This window comes from Lepidochelys olivacea, assembly GCF_965140295.1.
Source record: "Lepidochelys olivacea isolate rLepOli2 genome assembly, chromosome: 18".
In the NCBI taxonomy this organism is placed as follows: domain Eukaryota; kingdom Metazoa; phylum Chordata; order Testudines; family Cheloniidae; genus Lepidochelys; species Lepidochelys olivacea.
Genome location: NC_140428.1, coordinates 20,893,429 through 20,912,544, shown reverse-complemented (window position 1 = coordinate 20,912,544; position 19,116 = coordinate 20,893,429). Strand labels below are relative to the sequence as shown.

Here is a 19,116-nt window from a genome sequence, read left to right as displayed (position 1 = left end):
TCCTTCCGTGATTTTAATTTCCTTTTTATTTTTGAACTAAAGGATTTATGGTATAAACTAAAGAACAACACACTGCCTGCAAACACACAAAACTACAGAGCTCCATTAAATCACAGATACTAAAGTGCCCCATTCTGGTCCCAAGTAATAACATGGGTGAGTGAGCACAGACGTACACCTTCGCCCTCCTACCTCTCTCCCCAACCTATAAGCAATAGTTCAGCAAGACCAGAGCATAAGGTTAATCACCAACCTGCGTATTGCACAAATCATTACTTGGGTTCTTTACTTAAGCACCAGAACAATATTTTCATTTTTCTCCCCCTTGTACAAGATTTATCCCTTCACTATCCAAAACATATCGAGTCCCTAAATGCACATCCATTTATTAAAGTAACACTGCAAAGGAAGTCTGAAGTTTCTCTTTTTTAAAAACATTTTTTTTTTAAATCACTCAGTTTGAAACATTACACGCAAAAAAGCTGCATTCAGACTTCTTGAAATATGCTCTGTGATCCTTTCAGGACTCGGATAGTATTTCTAATGGAAGCTCCCTACTGCAGAAATACTGTTCCGCTGGGGTTTGGACTATTATTGTCAATTACTCTTGAGACTATTTCCACCTCTAAAGAGTGACTTTCTGCAGTTGATATGGGGGAAAAACAAAAAAACCTCAAGAGCTCCTCTGCTTCAGAGCAAAGGACAAATCCAAGAATAATTAGACACAATGCTGGCAAGAATACCAAAGGAAATCATACAAATTGAGATGCAGATCTCTTTTCTCTGGATGACTTGTCAAAGTAAATAACCCACCACACTTGGTTTGAGTTCAAGCTTTTGGCTGCAAACTAAGGGTTAGGAGAGGATGACTTACAACACCTGTGATAACTTTTGTAAGAGGGACACATCTCGCAGTTGTCTCTCAATGGGAGACCATTCCCCATTTCAAACACAAACTCCCTCCCTCCCACATAATTCTATGGGTTCTTAGTGCTATTGTACATTATTCACAATAGAAATAGTCTGCCATGAAAATGTTATTTCTGGAGGAAGGACTGTCTTGTGGTTAAGACACAAAACAGAGACAGACCTAGATTCTGTTCCTGTGGTGGCCCAAGACTGGAAAACTTTGGTTTAGGGGCCTCCGTTTTTGAATATCCAATTTTGGATATCTTGAGCTGGCTAGTGTTCCCATTAACTTTGACAGAAGTTATAGATACTCAGGACTTTAGAAAATCAGGTACAAAGGATATGAAATGGGCACCCGAAAACAGATTTTCCCAAAATGACACTTTTGAAAGCTTGGTCTATAGAGCCTGATTACCACAGAGTGAGGCTCAAGATCAGCACCCACTTTTGAGGACCCCCACCACAGACGCTCTGGTTATCTTAAGTATAAACACATGCTCAGAGGTTAAAAAGTCCAAGGGACTGGATGGCTCAGGAGACTGGTAACAAAATACAGAGCCCCACAAAACAGTTCGAATGTAGCCATAGCCAGTAGTGGCCAAAATCATTACCATCTTCTGGCTACTTAATGGCTGATGGACAACGAATTGGGGGTCTCAGCCCATTTCCCAGTGGAGAGACAGACATCACAACTGGTGTTCGCGTTGACAGTTTTAGCAAAGAGGCCAAGGATCTGAATAGGCCATGAAGACTGCACTACATCCCTCTCCAGAACCAGTAAGGGGCAGGGTGGGCAACTTGCACTGCTGCTCCCACCACCCTGGCTGTACCCGTTAGGCTTTGTACACGGAGGACCAAGAAGTATCAGAAGTGATTCTCGGTGCCTTGATTTTGGATGCTCAACTTGAGACACCCTAAGGCAGGGGTTTTCAACCTTTTTCTTTCCAAGGCCCCCTCCCCAACTTGCTCGACAAAAAAAAAAAAAATAAAAAACTCGACGGCCCAGCTGTGCCACCATTGTTTTTCTGCATATAAAGGCCTGGGTCTGCATTAGGCAGTAGCAAGCAGGGCAACTGCCTGGAACGCATGCCACAGGGGCCCCCGTGAAGCTAAGTTGCTCAGGTCTCGGCTTCAGCCCCATATGGTGGGGCTTCGGCTTTCTGCCCTGGGCCCCAGCGAGTCTAACACTGGCCTTACTTGGTGGACCCCTGAAACCTGCTCGTGGCCCCCCAGGGAGCCCCTGGTTGAGAACCACTGCCCTAAAGGATCAGGAGGTGCTGTGCACCCACTCTCTGGGGGAAAAGGGCCCCTTTAAAGAGGTCTCAGGACGGGCACCCAAAAATTGTGATGCCCAAGAATCACTAGTCACTTTTAAAAATCTCAGCCAGCAGGATTTGGGCTCTAGAGCTATCCATGCAGCAACTTGTAGGAGCAATACATTTATCTCAATTTTTAAAGAGTACATAGACCCAAACCACATGGGTAGCCTTCTCCTTAACTTTAGAAGAGCAGGGCAGAGAACTTCCCACTCTGGAGAGCAAGAGTCCTTTCAGGATCTGAAACTCCAAACTGCAGTTTAAAACCTCTCTTCCAAGTCTTGTTTAAATTTGGACCAGACACAATTCGGGTATTTTAATAAACAGACCGAACACAGATATTCCCCCTACTCTGGGAGCTTAATCCTGTCACTGAATTCACTGTATGAAGTTTCAGAGTAACAGCCGTGTTAGTCTGTATTCGCAAAAAGAAAAGGAGTACTTGTGGCACCTTAGAGACTAACCAATTTATTTGAGCACGAGCTTTCGTGAGCTACAGCTCACTTCATCGGATGAAGTGTTGTTGTAGCCATGTTGGTTCCAGGATATTAGAGAGACAAGGTGGGTGACGTCATATCTTTTATGGGACTAATTTCTGTTGGTGAGGGACACAAGCTTTCAAACTTATACAGAGCCCTTCTTCAGGTCACTGAATTCTTTTGACAGTTTTGCTAGACTTCAAACAGCAGCAGGACTGGTGCCCTAAGGCACGAGAGCCACAAGCAGGGTGGATACAACCAAGGTGGATAGAATTAATTAGCAAAACCAATTCTTACTAGTTTGTCCCATTCCACGAGGATTCGGGTTCTCATGCGGGCTTACATGACACAGTGAGAATGCCACGCCATGGCCCCTTCGTTCCATTATCCTTTTGTCGAAAGCATTTAAGATCTCAACAAAGTAATTGATATACTCCTGCAACACAGCCATCCAATTACCAAGGAAGATGTTGGCTCATTCAGTGAGCTTGGCAGTAATGTATAAAAAGTTTTGAAAAAGCAGATGATTCATAAGTTCCCTTTTCTTTTGTGTAAGGGGCTCTGAATAAAAACATCTAGTTTTGGAAAAACTGTGCCAAATTTGAAAAGGTCACCCACAAATAAGAGGAAAAAAGGAGTAACAATGAAAGAATAAGCAAGTCATCTACTGCATAAAGGGAATATCAGCAGATGGGGCTTAAAAAGCCAACATGCTTGCTTTTTTGGGGTGGGGGCTGAAATTCCTGCCCAGACATTCACGATATTGTCCAGTTCTACACCACAGAAAAATTCATTCCTAAAATATGTACCAAAATGAAGCAAAGTGCACCCCCCTCCTGATTCATAATAAAAGGAATGTTTGATTTGAGTGCCTGAAATTATTCCAACTCACTGGAGGGTAATATAGTGTCATGCTTATTGGTGCCTCTAAATGCATGAGCTACTGCCTGATCAATCTCCCAGCGTAGCCTAAAAGCTATATAAATCTAAGAGGATACTTTGAATACATGGTACAGTGGAGACGGAGGGGGAAGAGGAAGAGAAAGCATGTGATGGATCAGGCACAAATGGAAGGACAGCAGGGTGAGATATCAAGAGGCCAACAAAAGCTGAAGTGAAACCACAACTCCAGGGGCTGTGCGCATGTTGGGTCTATTCCACAATATATGCAAAACCACAACGATATGAAAATACAAAAGAAGTGTTGGACAAGGAGCAGCAAGGTTTAGTTCAGCTTTCACACATGCTGGTCAAGAAAATGCCTTCTTTTACAGAACAGCAGGCAAGAAAAGAGGAAAACAAACTTAACTGGATGCCATGTATATAGCCAGAGAAAACCGCACAGGGACTCAGACAATATTAGTTGCCCAGCAATAAATATTCTCTTAAGGAGGCATTTTCCATCCTCAAATTTAAAGGAAATTTGACTCAATGATCAACTGGAGCACCACACATCTGCCCAGATGTTAAGTCATTTACATGAGCCTGAACTCTTAGGACCTGACCCTGTGAAGTGTGAGCACTCAACCCCAAATGACATCAACACAAGCGGAGGGTGCTCCATGCCTCTCAGGATCAAACTGCTATGCTATCTCCTAAAATTCTTTTTATGATAGGATTGTAATTAGCTTTACTGGCTCTTTTTACCCTTCTAACTAATTAGGAACTTTGGATGGAGAAAAACATGATTAATATTTAGGTTGTACACGTCTACTGCAGAAGAAGCCTATTACCAAACGAGTGACACAGCCACAAACTTAAATTAAATAATGGCTCCCACAGAGGATTCAGAGCCACTGACAGAACGGCAAGTGATTTAAGTAACAAAGCTGAGCAACTAGTGATGGATCATGGGTTTTTCACCCGCTCTGTTACAGCCTGTAATAGAACAAATGATCATTTTTCAGCCTAATTGAATATGGCCGCCCCGTTTATGCACAAAAAAGACAAAGCTATATAATTTGCTTCATTAAAATGCATTTTATGTCATCTCAAAGATTAAAAGAATTACTGCTATTGATGGGGAAGATTAGAAAAATAAAATTTAACATGCAAGAAGAAGTTGGAAATGAGGTGTATCTTGGCATTCATGCTGCTTATATTTGTGCAAAAAAAAATAAGCGCACAGAGCGTCCATGTTGTAACAGTAATCAGAGTTTCTTAAGCAAGAACTATGTCACTATACCAATTTGAAAAAGCATTTTGTCATTTTCCAGTGCAGCAGCTACCAGTCCATATTAAATAAGTCACAGACAAGATGTCAGGCAGGACCACAAGCAATTTCAGTGACGACAGACAAAGCTGCTTTTCTTCTCTCTCTCTCTCTTTTTTTTTTTTTTTTTTTGCATAACCATTAGAAAATTGTAGCACTAGTTAAAAACATGTCTCCCTCAACATTAAAAATGAAGCTCTAAGCTAGAGGAATGTGCTGTAATTCAAAACAGCCTTTATTATAATGGACCTCACAGAGATGGCAAATAGCCCTTTGCTAATCCAGACTCTCATCCAGGCAGTTGCATCCTTTACAAGCCAGTTAAGAAGTTAATTTCCTTTTTTTTCTTTTCTTCAAATTCCTAGTTGTTTACACATTCTCTCTGGGAGGCCAGACTAAAGAAACGTTACTTCCCTAATCATTTTTGTCCTTTGCTATTTGGCAAAAATGGATCTATTCCCTTCCATGTTTCTAATGGGGCCAAGGAAGCAATTTGGCTTCACATTTCAGCACGGCGCAGCATTTATCTCCATAGATTCAGCACTGCTCTAGCACCATATCTTTATCAACTACTGCTGCAGCACCATGAGGGGAGCTCACAAATTTTTGTTGAAACTACCAAAAAAAAAAAAAAAAAGGTGATTATTTATTGTGGCGCGAGATCCACACCCGTTCTCTGAGTAAACTGCTCTACCTTTTGTCAGCAATTCTCATTTCACATATGACTTAATCCTGCCAGGTGCTGGGCATCCTTCACTCACTGTTTTCACTAGGAGTGGATGCTCAGCACTTGCTAGTGTTGTGGCTCCTATGCAGCATAAAAACAACCACCTCCTTTATTCCCCAAAATGCCTTTGGAGAGCTATTCCGGACAAAAGCCACCACCTCCAGAAACATCAAAACTAAAAGGAGTATGCTACGCACTGCAACAAGCTCCCAGGCAGAATTACTGTCCTGCATGTATCCAGGGTAATACATGATTAACCACAAGAGCTACAGGCCCAGATTTTTGAAGGTATTTAGGTGTTGCTGTGCTCAGCACTCAGGAGCCTAAATCCCCTTTGAAAACGAGATTTAGGCTCCTAAATCAGTTAGGCATTGCAATGCTGAACACAACACCTAATACCTTCAAAAAATCTGTGCTACAAAGCCTTCGTGAATAGGTTAATAAATTAACCTTAAAGGACAAAACCTGTTGGAGGATGCAATGTGATGTGAGGTTATTTTAGTCAAAGAGTTTGGATTAGTAGAGGGTGATGTGGCAGAACCCTTTTCTCCACACAGTCTACATGAATCATCAGCAGATAATGAGATTTATCATAGGAAGGCAGAGAATGAAGCCACTGACAACCTGAGAGAGGTGGTTTCATCTTTCAGTGAATGAAACAAAGAAGCTTAGTTGCAACTCCCTGGAAACAGGTGATGCTAAGGAAAATGATACAGAAACCAAGTGTAATGTCCCCAGTGACTCTGCCAGGTATGGGCAGCCCGTGGAGTACAATGTGCCTTTAAACCTGCAAGACAGGCAATTTTCTTTTCTTAACACAATGGCCTTACCTGAGCCTAAAGTATTGTTTCTCCTGCTGATGACTCAATGAGAACAGCGTGTTAGTTTAACTACCTGTCTCTGTAGAACAATGATTTGACAAGGAAGGAGCTGACAGTTTTGGGTGCTGTTTCTTCAGTCTCACACTCATTCTCAAGATGTCATAGTTGCACTTGGCATAGTATCTCTTCCCCTTGGAAGCCACTCCCATCACATTACTGTCCTGTACCTGAGAGGTTCTCTTTGATGGGAAGTCCCTGATGCATATGGAAATACTTACTATTTATTTAACCCAATCTCTGAAGATGCCTACCTTTTATTATTAAACCAGCATCTTATTTCAGTGGGAATTGCCGAGCTAGTGGGAACCATATGACAAATCTTCTGCAGCTCAGTACGGAAAGCGCTGCTGCAAACATGATTTCTTGCCACTAGGTGGAAAATTAGAGAGCGTGAAGCCTTCAGAATCTCCTCTTACTAGCCATAATTTTTTTAATTAAAATCCATTAGGAAATGTCAGAAGGCAAAAGAAGATAAACTAGCACATGGCACAGAACACAGTATCTGCCCTTGTCTCTCTCTTCCCCCTTCCCTTCTAAATTCTGTTTAACCACAGATTTTCCTAATTTTGTACCCACGCGTGACAGTTGTTGGCAGCTGATCTGAAGTTTTGGTTTCAACCATCCTGAACCTGCCTGACCTAAACCTTCTGCAGCCGGTGCTTAGCCCCCAGGATTTTCCTTATTTAATCTGAGCTGTCAGCCTCCATATTACTTGCTGGTATTGGGCCACTGTATTTTGCTTATAGATTGGAACGATGGTAAAAAAATTCCTAAGCAGTTCAAGTGCATTCTCTTCCTCGCACTACCCACATGCTCAAAGCCTGCAATCTTAAAATGCTGAATTTTTTGAAAGAAAGAGACAAGCACTCAAATCCCACTGAAACTGAATGGAAATCTGCATACCTAACTCCCAGTTGTGATCTCTAACCAGGACTTCCTTACTGACTAACAGCATGTTATCACAACGCTCCCATTCCTTTACGGTGTGAGGGATCTCTCTCAACCAGTGTGATCAATCTATGGCACACCTATAGATACTGAGCTGGGTGTCATCTTTGACTCCGATTGATCTTTAGGTCCTCACCTCTAGGCTATGGCTTTACCTTGCCCATTCGTTCTACATAACAATTCTAAGGTATCGCCTTTCCCTTCCATCCACACAGCTAAAACTCTCACCCAGACTCATCTCGTGTCTTGATTACTGCAACATCCTTTTGTCTGGCCCTGTCTTTTGACAGTGGGGTGCCTGAAGACAGAACTGTCCACCAGCTGATGATACGAGATGGGAGACAGATGCACCATGACAGAAAAAGTGAGGCAGAGAGACTTTAAGTGCAAGTACACCAAAAAGAGACAATAAGGGCATGGAATACAGAGAAAGATTGCTACTCAGACTTCAGAGAGAAAATGTCCTCCATTCCTCAGTGACATTCAGAATAGATGATTACCTAGACTGCAGCAGTCTCCTGTACTTCTACACAGTATGTCATGTGAGAAGTAGCCAGCATCTTCCAAGCTGAGAAGTGAAGAAACTCCATGCCCAGAATGCAGGACAAAACTATTCCTGACACAGTATGGTAAGGGTACCAGTAGGAGCAGCAGAGAGATCTATCAATGTTCCAGTACTGTCTGGCCAAGTTGGAGGGACCAGTATGACCTGGCTCTGTTGTCTTTTTTGTTTGTTTAACAACCACCAGTAGGATAAATGGATGGTGGTTTCTGAATTGTGCATACTTGTGTCACAGGAAGTGGACAGAAGGACAACTCCACATAGGCCAATGGTAACCCCTTTTAGTAAATACTGATATGGCCTAGATTTGAACAAATTAGCTAAAAAAGAAAGGCTTCATATACCCTATTGTCAATTATCAAAATTGACTATACTAACCTGAAATAATACTATGTGCTTCTATAGCCCATTTCTTATGTAAAGCGCTTTACTGTGATTTATTGCTTGTATTACAACAGCACTAAAAGACCAGCACCACGTCTAAGCCCCACAAACATCAAATTACTTAAGTCTTCTAATATCCCTGAGAGGTAGATAAATACATTTCTTGTTTCACAGAGCAGGAAACCTTGCCAAAGCAGTGAAGTGACACCCCAATAAATCAGTGGGAAAGTCAGGAAAAGAACCCAGGACTCTTGATTCAGTCCTGTACTCTATGCAGAACACACAATGCTTTCTCCCGAACAGCCACAGGTTTTAAAACTAAAGAAAATATTTGGCCCAACATTTAAATTGTTCTATTTACGGTAATAATAATAAATAATAGAACTTCTGTAAAACACCAGGTTAACAGAAGTATTTCCATTGAGTTTTCATTTTAAAAATTACATGAAAAACAGTTTTGCAAGCAAGTAAACAACTTTGTGCATCGTTTGCAACCTCAGACATTGCCATACTGTTCTAGAGCATGTGAACTGGAAAGTGAAACTGACTAGAAATCAGAGGCCAGTTAATAGATTTACATATTATATTTCTTTCAACTTAGATAATGAAAACAGTGAAAACTAAAGTAGATTATTAAAACTAAGAGCCTTTTAAAATCTAACACATTATTAGTAACAGATATGGTTAAAAAGGTTATTGTTTCTCTAAATTCCAACATTTGGAAACTAAGAAAACGTACAAAGCAAGCAATGGGGAATATATAAGTTAAGTAAAATGTTTGATACAAAAACTCCTTTTAATGTGAATTAGGACAGAAAAATATACTTGTACTTAATACAGAAAGTCCCACCATGACCACTAAAGATGGATGGTTACACCACTCATAAGTAGGGCCCTATCAAATTTACAGTCCATTTAGGTCAATTTTACAATCATAGGATTTTAAAAATCATAAATTTCATGGTTTCAGATATTTAAATCTGAAATGTCATGGTGTTGTAACTGTAGGGATTCTGACTCAAAAAGGAGTTGGGGTGGGGAGGAGGGTTATTGTGTGTGGTGGTGGTGGGGGGGGGGGGGTTTTGCGGTACTTCTACCCTTACTTCTGCACTGCTGCTGATGTCCGCATGGCCTTCAGAGCTGGAGAGCGGCAGCTGCTGGCTGGGAACCCAACTCTGAAGGCAGAGCCACCACCTGCAGCAGCGGAGAAGTAAGGATGGCACGGTATGGGATTGCCACCCTTACTTCTGCGCTGCTGCCTGCAGAGCTGGGCCCTCAGTCAGCAGTGGCTACTCTCTAGCTGCCCAGCTCTGAAGTCAGAAGTAAGGATGGCATGGTATGGGATTGCTACCCTTACTTCTGTACTGCTAGCGGCGGGGAGCTGCCTTCAGAGTGGGGCACCTGGCCAACAGCCGCCGCTCTCTGGCTGCCCAGATCTAAAGGCAGCGCAGAAATAAGGGTGGCTATACCCCCCCCAAATAACCTTGCAACCCTCTTTGGGATCAGGACCCCCAATTTGAGAAACACTGGTCTCCCCTGTGAAAACTGTATAATATAGGGTAAAAGCACACGAAAGACTATATTTCACGGTCCGCGAGGTATTTTTTATGGCCGTGAATTTGGTAGGGCCCCGTTCATCGGGTACTAGACAATAGTATTGCAGACTTGCTGCTGCTATTAACGCCAAAGAATTTACCAGAACTACACTGCTCCCTACAGGCTCCATTTCTTTCATATACAGTCATGTATCAGTTAAATACTGGACAGTCAATCATAGATATAGAGGGTGCTAATGCTATGACTCAATCTGCTAAAATAGTTCCTTTCAGACAAGAGCAGAGATGAAAAAGGGCATCAGATTTAGAACAGATTCCAGACGCAGACTGAAAAAAGGCGGTCACTGTAGTGAAGACAGTAACGCTATTTAACGGGGAGAGGCCAATGGAAAGAAGGTAGCTGAGCCCATCAGCATGTGATTTCTCATGATTTCTATTTCTTCTTTTCCGGCACCACGGAATTTCTACCTGCGTCTCAGGCATCTGGTCTTTGTTTCAACTGCAATACCATGGAGCTTCACAACTAATGTTTCTATACATAGAATATGTATTATGTACATACACTGAACTGACTCCAGCTCTGTTGCTAAGAAACTACACAGGATAGTTTTTTTGGCCCTCTTCATTTATAAAATAATCACTTTGCCTATGGGAGAACAAATGCAATCTCTCAAGCCCTCTTGTGTCTTGCTCTCGTTTTTAAATGAACGCAGAAAGATGATAGAGAACGCTAGAAAGAGTAAGTGATCTCCATTTTTTGGACACTCTTGAAAATGAGATGGAAAACACGGTTTCAACAATCAACTGTTACAGTATTTATTCATCTTTCAAGCAGCAGATTTTCCCCCTTGGCAACAATGAAAAATGTCAATGTGTGTGTGTCTCTCTCTGCATTAAAAGCCTCTCTTGATTTAAAAAGACTACATAGAACACCTATAAATAATTTAGCTTATAGCAGAGTTAGATTTGGAGTTTAAAGGTTAGCTTCCTGTCCCCACACACAAATAACCCTCTCAACAGTGGCGTCCAGCCAATACAAATATGTTGTATTATTTTTTAGGAATCAGCAATATGGTAAGTGCTTAATAGATACAAGTATTCTGCATGAGGCAGAGAGATGATGAATCAAGAAACATATGGTGGTTAAACAAAACAAAACAATGATATTGTTAAGAAAAGGCCAACTTATCTGGCAGCTGTAGAAAGATCAAGATTAGCAAAACCAGTAAAGTCACCCATTTTGAAGCCAAGGTCACTGACAGGATTTATAGATTTATCCCTGAAGGCAGCCTCTGCTGAACATGAAATGCTGAAATTTAATTTTTTTTTCTCATTTTTACCCCCCTCCTCATCCTCTTTGCACCATCTCATTTGCTGGAGACTTAAAATTCATTCCTCTTACAGCTGATTAAACACTAGAATCTTTCTGCAAACTAAAGGACAAAATTGATTGCCCTACACAAACTTCTGCACGTATAATTGATTTTTAATTCACTGTCTCGTTTCCGAAAGAACCTGACAAACTCTGTACTGTATACGCAATATTGATCTCTTTAAAGAAGGGCTTGGCTCAAACGCTGATGCAAGTTAATCATAAGCAAAAAGATTTATGTCTTTTGTATAAAACCTGTCTTTAAACTGGGTCAAGCTCTCCTGAATTCTGTGTCTTGTGTTTTACAATTTACTATTTTCACAACTTTTGCATACTTAACACCTCCTAAAAAATGAAACTGTATTGAACATAAATAGATTTAAATACTTCCTTCAATACTTCTCTCTCACAACATATAGCTAGTGTTTGGTCTTCCATTAGCTACTTTCTTACTATGATGAACTGTTTTCTAGGAGACTTTTACAACATCTGTCCTTACAATTCTACAATGCATCCCCATTCTTATTCTCACAGTAGAGTGGGAGGAGAGGAGGTCTCAAGGTGGCTTTGGTCTTGCAACAATTTGTCGTTTGATATTACTGACTAGTGATTGTTCCTATTTCCAAGTTCAGTTTTCAATACATTTCCAATTGTTGCTGATTAAAATACATTTGGAAAGTGGCAGCAATTAGATAATGTGGTTCAAATATGAAGTCCAGGAACGGTACAGCTAATAGGTACTCTCACTCCACCATGAAGTCATTATGTTTACTTTTCTGTGGATATAAAATTTAAAACAAACACTGACTTACTTATCTTTTAACATTTCAAGTCCACTTGATCACTCAAATGCAGACCTGCAATGCCAGCCTCATTTTCAAAGATCCCCTGATTTTTCCCCCCTTCTCCTCCTCCCTGCTATTGCAGGGGACTGTACTTCGATTTTGCTATGAATTACATTTTCTATGGCTGCCACATAAACAGTAAATAAAATTCATGGAAGTTTTGCCCCAGTAAGCAGCTCTATCTTCCAGCACATCTGAGTCGCCTGGCTTCAAAGGAATGAACAATAAAACCAATGTTTTCTTGAGCAGATATGCCAAAAAGGGCTGATTTGGTGGCATTTGGAGATGATTCTACGCAAAGAAGCCGGGCAAAGAAGTGTGTGCTTTGTGTAAATAATTACTCAACCAACCACCCTATTTCACTGGATTGCAATTATTCACAAATGTGTTAGGAAATTAGTTTGCCATGTCTTGTCATTTTTGGAAGAAGGATTTTCATTTGTATTTGTGACAAATGAGCTTTAAATGGAAGCTAGGTGTGGATACTTGAAAATTTATGAAGTTGTAAAACCATGTACACGGCCAATTAAGGATTATCACCAGCAAAGATTGACTATCCTTGGCTATAAATTTAAGAGGTTATTTGAATCTGGGTTGTTTACCTCAACTACACTACATCAAAAGCAGTGTAAAATATTTAAAGGACAGCATATTTTATTATAAAAGCTACAGTTATCAAGCATGTCAGAGTATCATCAGCAGAAACGTGTGTGATGCACAGTGAGTAACAAAACCTTCACCTTAAGTAGCACCTGGCATTTTCCATCCTTAGAATTCAGCATTTTAAGGCAGCAAAGGGTGAAATGCACAACAAATACTGCAAAACTGCAGTTCAACCCTGTTTCTCTGAACCTTGCAAGGAAAACTCAAGAGAATTCAATTAGCATCACCCATGTTCTTCATAATCAGCATCTGAATGCTAATTAACCGCCCAATGCCATGCAGCAAGAGCACCCCTGTGCAATAAACTGCAACACAGCAGCAGCGAACTCTGCCTGTAGCTAGCATGCATAAATAAACAGAATTAATAACTATCTGAATGTGGACGGGTGACTTAATCTGTTTCGATTAGATGCAGCTTGGCCTGGGGCCTTTGTGTTATTTAAAATGGGTTCATCATGTTTAATTAAAAACCTAATAAATTAGGAGTTCTTTTAGTCTGATTTGTATTTCTCTCTTTAGTAAACTCTATGGATTTTGGTGGTCCCTGTCATAAAGGGAAACAGCACACTCAAAATAAAGGCTAGGAATCTAAATGCAAATCTGCTAAAGATGGTTACCCAAAAAACAGCCAGCATTTACTGACTCCCCCCCACACCCATCCCAATATGCAAGACCTAACTGCCACAAATGCCATATCGCTGGTTAAATAAATGAAGCCAAAAATAAATGGTCTCTCCTTTGCAGACAGTAACAACTTGATACTTTTTTGGTTTGAACTAGAAATGTGAAAACAAAGTGGTGCTGGGATCTGGCTCAGGCATAGGGTTGAGTTCAGACAGGCAGTGAAATCACAAGAGCTGCTCTCAAAAGATTTTGGTCCAAGACGGCGGAAATCTCATGAGATCAGTTCTTGTGAAAAATTTCCACAGCACCCAAACGGTAAAACATGCCCCCCGCCCATTCTGGATTTTCAGTCTGATCTGGACCCAGTGACCACGGGAGGGGTTGTCTGTAGGGAGCTGAAACTGCAATCCCCCCCCCACACACACACTCTTTGTTAATTTTTATTTTTAATTCACTAGGGATTTGAGTTAAAGGTTCTGGTCCCACTCTAGTCTCAACCCAGCAAAAATAGCACTGCTTATTCCTGAACACTTCCTAGAGAGGATTCCACTTGGAGCCACTGTATTTTGGTTCCATGTTTTCAGGGGTATGCAACTAGACTTTAAAGACTGGGATTTTCCAAAAGGGAGCCAAGAGGCTTTAGGTGCCTCAATCGCATTCATTTTCAATAGAGTTTGGCATTTAACTCCCTTCGGCCCCTTTAAAACTACCAGACTAATTGTTTGTAGCGGGTCATAAAAAGACCTCAGCTTGCCACCAAGTTTTGCTTAAGAGTGTTTTCTCCAAACTCTGTATGCAATATTGTTTCTTAATTACAAGATCTGACATCTGCTGAGCTGAGCTAATATGGTATATTCAAACACCTTTTTCCCCATTACATTTAGCAGCTGCTATGTAAATGATTGTGTAAAGAGAAGTAACAATAAAACTGAGAAGCCTTTACATATATTTTCAATTACATTTTAAAAAGCTTTGTTTGAAAAACTGCTATCACACATGCAGTCTCTTTTTTCATGCGCTTTCCTTTTGTAACATGCATCTTCTTTCTAATAGCTACACAGAGTGGATCAATACAGCATATTTCAAGGTACAGTAAAATCTCATTCTACCATCATTTCTGTGGTATCCAGACTGGAGGATAGTCACCCCATTCACTAGCCTTCCTGGTCACAGCATCCCTGGCTATAACCTCCCGGGTTATATTCAGAAATGATGGATAAGGTGGTGTAAATCAGTTTCCAGAGAGTGAGGTCTCAGACTCACCTAGACCTACCCACACCTGGGCTGCTCCGGTACAAGTCCTCCCTCCTCCCCAGGAACTGGAAGAAAGCGTTGATACAAAGCCTTCCACCCCATTTAACTGACACTCTCATCCTAGCTCTTGGTGTGCAAGCTGGACCATGGTAGACTCCCTGCCCGTATCAGTTCAGTGAGCAGAAGTAAGTTTCGGGTGTTTCAGTGTAAGAAGGTCTAAGATAGTGGATGGGAACATCTGGTTGCACTGCAACCTCATTTCAGCAGCATATAAGTTGCAGTGGGGGAGGTTTAGATTGGATATTAGGAAAAACTTTTTCACTAGGAGGGTGGTGAAACACTGGAATGCGTTACCTAGGGAGGCGGTAGAATCTCCTTCCTTAGAGGTTTTTAAGGTCAGGCTTGACAAAGCCCTGGCTGGGATGATTTAACTGGGAATTGGTCCTGCTTCGAGCAGGGGGTTGGACTAGATGACCTTCTGGGGTCCCTTCCAACCCTGATATTCTATGATTCTATATCATGTAGTGTACATGTCTAGAGCACCTGTGATGGATAAAGACTCAGTTCCCTTCCCCAACTGCTCTGAGACCTTGCTGCAGCGACAAGCATCACATGGCACAGGTCTCACCTGGCATTCGGTGTTAAGGAGAGCATTATCGGCAGTTATGTCAAAACGCAGGACATTCAGAACAGCAACCTTGCTGCCTGACTTCTCCCCAAAAATGAACAACATGTCAAGTGGGGATGGCATTGATTTTCATACAGCATCCCGAGCTGACGTTGCAATGAGATTTCACTGTATTATGCTGAAGCCATGTTAGCCTACTGGATGCTTATTTAGAAAGTGCTTAAGCACAGCTTCACGTGCCAGTTCTTTGACAGTCTGTGAGTAGAAGCGATTCACTAGACTACAAGAGACTGACCCCTCCCCACCAAAGTCACTAAGGGAGATTTATGTTGCCAGGTGTAGCATCTACCCTTATAAACAGGAAACAGCTGCTGTTACGGCTTCTGATAGATGTAACAGTATAATAGTTTATTCAGTCACTTTTATAAGGCAGAATGGAAAACTGTGGTTTTGACAGCATGACCATTAATTTACATGTTGGAAAGAGAGAATTAAAAATAGCCATAGTTTTAGAAACAAGAGTAAACAAGAAAACCTTTATCTTCCTATTTACAGAGCCTTCCACTTAATTCAATCACTAGTCAATTTTATCCTCCATTTAATTTGATCTAAACCTGTGTAACCACATCATCTGCAGTAAAAATAACACAACTTCCACCCTTTATTTTAATCAATTCTAATCCCAGTAGACAGCTCTTACTGGTAATTCAGTCATTGACTACAAAAAGTTGTCATTTAAAGAAGCAGGCTGAAACTCTGGACAAGGAACTGCCCATAGAAGAGCTAAAAGTTAGCTACAACACAAAGATGTGTTATTCAGATAGCGTCACTGACACCTTAAGTGTTACCATGCGCTATGGGAAGCTGTGTTACTCACCCTATGATGGTCATGCTGATAACAAGATCAACTGCTTACACCAACCAGCGTGACAGAAATGGACTTAATCCAATCCCACAACCCTTACTCAAGCAAAACTCCCACCAACTTCAGGGTGAGTTTTGCTTCAGGGAGGAATAAATACTGCAGGTTTGTGCTGAGTAAATTCTAGCCCCTTGGACATTTTGATTGCATTTCTATTCTGGTTTCCTTCGTTGCCCAAGAAGGCACAGAGAGAAGTTCACTGCCACGTACTCGTGAAGGATCTGACGAGGGGTGACCTGAAAACAAAAATTCCGTTTTGCAAAGGAGTTTGAGGTTCTGAAATTTGTTTTCATTCTACACTTCAACAAAAGTGAGACCTTTCGAAATAGTTCATGAAAAATGAGAGACCACAGAACAGCCAATAGCCCAGTGGGCTGGGCAATGACCTGGGATGTGGGAGACACAGGATCAAGTCCCTGCCCCGGATCAAGCCCCTGCCCCGAATCAGGCAGAGCAGGGACTCGACCCCAGGTCTTCACATCCCAGCTCAGGCCTATTGGCTATTCTAGGCTGGATCTTCCTGCACTCGAGAAACCTTTCTGACAACATTTTCATTGAAACCTATACATTCCCATTTTGTTTCATGGTCTGTGTGTATAAAAACCATCTTCATTGTATTTTCCACTTTATGCATCCGATGAAGTGAGCTGTAGCTCAAGAAAGCTTATGCTCAAATAAATTGGTTAGTCTCTAAGGTGCCACAAGTACTCCTTTTCTTTCTGCGAATACAGACTAACTCAGCTGTTACTCTGAAACTTTTCCATGAAAAGTTTCTCTTTTGGGTAAGTGACATTTTCCAACAAAAAACGTTTAACTGAAAAAGTCCCTGACCAGTTCTAGGTCTGACATACATTGTGTGGGAATGAACCCTTCACCACTCTAGCAAAACGAACGGTAGCATGGAGTTTCCTTCTTCTCATACAAAGTGCCCAAGGATCTGGCGCAGAAGCTTTAATCTGGAGCTTTCTGCAAGCAGTCCATCAGGGACAAACACTCACTGAAGTTCAGAAGGTGGAGCTTAACTCCCTATAAATAAGAGAACAGTTTGGTCTCTGTCTCTGCCAAGGCTGGATTGCGGCCAAATGTTTCTGGAAACTTGGATGGAATAGAACAAGAAGTAAATATATAAAATGAGCTGAGACTGACAGTGATTTATAGATTTAATGATCGTTATTCTGTATTCATACTGTTCGCTGTTTTGGAGTAATGTTTCCCTTTTCAATAAACCTCGCCGTTTTTCTTATTTGCAAGGCTCCACTCTCCAATCATTTAACACTGACTGCTGATCAAAACCCTAAGCTGCAGCGACAATGGCACTTGCAACATATTGCGGTTCATAGGGAGAACAGGGGGAATGGAAGAGGGAGGGGGAAGAGAGATCTTTTTTCTAAATAGGAAAGCAGCACACAGTTAATCATTCAATGGAACGTGTGCATGGGGGGAGAACAGGACAGTACAAATGCAGAAAACAGGGGAGCAGAACTTTAGAGGTATCTGCACGGTCACCGAAAAAAAGTGCCATGTTATGACAAGTTCATCCCACACATTAATAGGAATCTGTGTTCTAATCTTTTTACTCCTTGTTCTCTACCTCCTTCCATTGCCCATGATCTTCTTTCACCCCATGGCTTCAGGAATTCTCTTTACCACAAAGGTCTTTTGTTTGATTTCAGAATATGCCTGCTTTCATCTCAGATTTATCTAGCCTAGACCTAACCTACCTCTGGCAAAAAGGTTTACACGGGGAGAGTGCAAGCACGCACACAATTCATTGAAATAACTGGAGCTTTAAAAATTTCTCTCCAGCCATTGTCTGAATAATTTGAAAATGTTACAGGACTATGAAAATTTCACCCATAATAATTAACCAGGTCTATTTTATGACATTGGTGCCAGGTTAATTAGTAACTCAATTAACAAGACTATGTACTACCCACTGCAAGGTTTTTTTTTTTAAAAAAAAAAACAAAAAACAATTTACTCCATTTAACAAATTAACAAGTGTAAATGTTGTCCACAAAAACAGGTTTTTCGGGCTCAAATCCACTTCAGCTATGCTATCTCTCGCTTTGTGTATCAGACTCAGATTTTTCTTTATTTAGATGTTTAGTAATAATCATGGATATTTATCCTAGGATATTTATCTCAATGACACTACTATAACATATTAGAAGATGTGTGCCTTACAAACTGCAACCAAGTCTTCAGTTGTTTGAAGATAAATATGTTTTACAACTATAAAATAACAAAACTAACCGAACTTCCTGTTTTAATGAACAATGCTGTTCAATTCTTAGCTAGAAAAAGTAGCATTTACCCCTTCCAAATGAAGCCCATCATACCTGCCCAGTTTGTTAAAGGACCCAGGGTCATATTAGAAATTGCATTTTAAAACCACACTTTTCCTTAGACATGCCTTTAACAACACTATTGATTGAAGAAAAAACGTTATGAATCTGATCTATTTTACCTTGTTTACACTGTGTTCTCTCAGCCTCTCTCTCAACTTGGATGATGAGAAAAGGTCAGTTTCACTTTTGTTATAGTCAAGAGTATCTTGCACTAGCATTATGCTGCAAAGTTTGGCAAACAGCAAGGGGTTGCAATGCTGTAGTGTTTGCATCCCAAACACTGCAGGGGAATGCTGAATTTAAACAACTGTTTATTACGTAACAGCTAAACTCTCAATTCTATATAGGGAGTTATCCAATTTAAAAAACTGACATTTTAATTCTAATTTATTTGCATTTACAACCAACACAAAAAGGCATCTATCCCAAGCTGTAGGGTCCTTGAAAAAACAATATAAAAACAAAACCCAGCAGCGACCTCAT

The 19,116-nt window shown here is 40.9% G+C and overlaps 1 protein-coding gene across 5 annotated transcripts in view; it reads right to left on the bottom strand.

Moving 5' to 3' along the window:
- RERE (arginine-glutamic acid dipeptide repeats) overlaps positions 1-19,116 on the bottom strand; it is a 401,924-nt gene that overhangs the window by 93,052 nt on the left and 289,756 nt on the right. The window lies entirely within an intron of this gene.